This window comes from Hibiscus syriacus, unplaced genomic scaffold (genome assembly GCF_006381635.1).
Source record: "Hibiscus syriacus cultivar Baekdansim isolate YM2019G1 unplaced genomic scaffold, ASM638163v2 tig00111582_pilon, whole genome shotgun sequence".
In the NCBI taxonomy this organism is placed as follows: Eukaryota; Viridiplantae; Streptophyta; class Magnoliopsida; order Malvales; family Malvaceae; genus Hibiscus; species Hibiscus syriacus.
Window position 1 is genome coordinate 5,838,164 of NW_024063126.1, and position 1,131 is coordinate 5,839,294.

Below are 1,131 nucleotides of genomic sequence, written 5' to 3' on the forward strand. Positions count from 1 at the left end.
ATCTTCCCTAGACTCACCACCTGGTTCATCATTGAGTGGACTTTCACTACCACTCGAGGAACTTCATTCCACATCCTTTGACTTACCTTTATCATGGATTCCCTCACCACTACCCTTGACTTTCAGATTTGCCTTGGAAGTCTTGCTCTTCTTGACTCTAAATTCTCTGATGAACTCTCATCCTTTGACTTACCTTTATCATGGATTCCCTCACCACTACCCTTGACTTTCAGATTTGCCTTGGAAGTCTTGCTCTTCTTGACTCTAAATTCTCTGATGAACTCTACAGTGATCAAGGATTTAAACAACTCCTTGACTTCCCTTTGCTCCAAAACTTTCTTCGCCTATGGCTTCAATCTGAACATGAAAGTGAAGAACCCATCTTCTTTACTCAAACTCAGGACTCTGAGTGAGCTTTCTAAATCAACTCAGATAATCCTTAAGTGTCTCTTTATGCTTGAGACACCTCAACTTGGACCACACCTCCATCTTGGCATACTGTGAGCGAACTTGCTCACTATTCACCCTTGGCTTGACGACTTTATATTTCACTATAACACCTAGTCTCTTCCTATACTTGACTGCTTTGACATATGTAGTCTCATCATATCTCGATCCTGTAGTCGCACCACTTTCTAGCCTGGCAGCATTGACATATGTAATCATATTGGGCCTCTTTTCGGGTTTAGCTGCCTTAATATCCACAATTTCACCTCGTCTTTCTCTTGGCCTGACCGTATTGACACTCGCAATCGATCCAAGTCCCTTTCTTGGCTTGGCTACTTTCTCACTTGAAGTTGTGTCATTTCCTTTTCTTGTTGGCATTGACACTCGTAATCGTACCAAGTCTTACTACTCCTCCTTCTGACTCATTTATTCCCCTAACGATGATAGTAAGGCGACTCTTCTCGGGACATCCTATAATCAAATGAGGTCCATCAAAGAAAGAGCACTTTAACTTTTCCTTACTCAACTTCTTCGTCACACTGGACTTAGCCTTGTCATTCTTTCCCGATGGCTTTCCTTGGCTATGAACAGTAGATGGCTTAAATTGACCATTCAAAGAGTTTCATTTACCATCTCATAGTTGCACATCTTCCCGGTCTCCCCAACTATTGCCACTATCTCTGA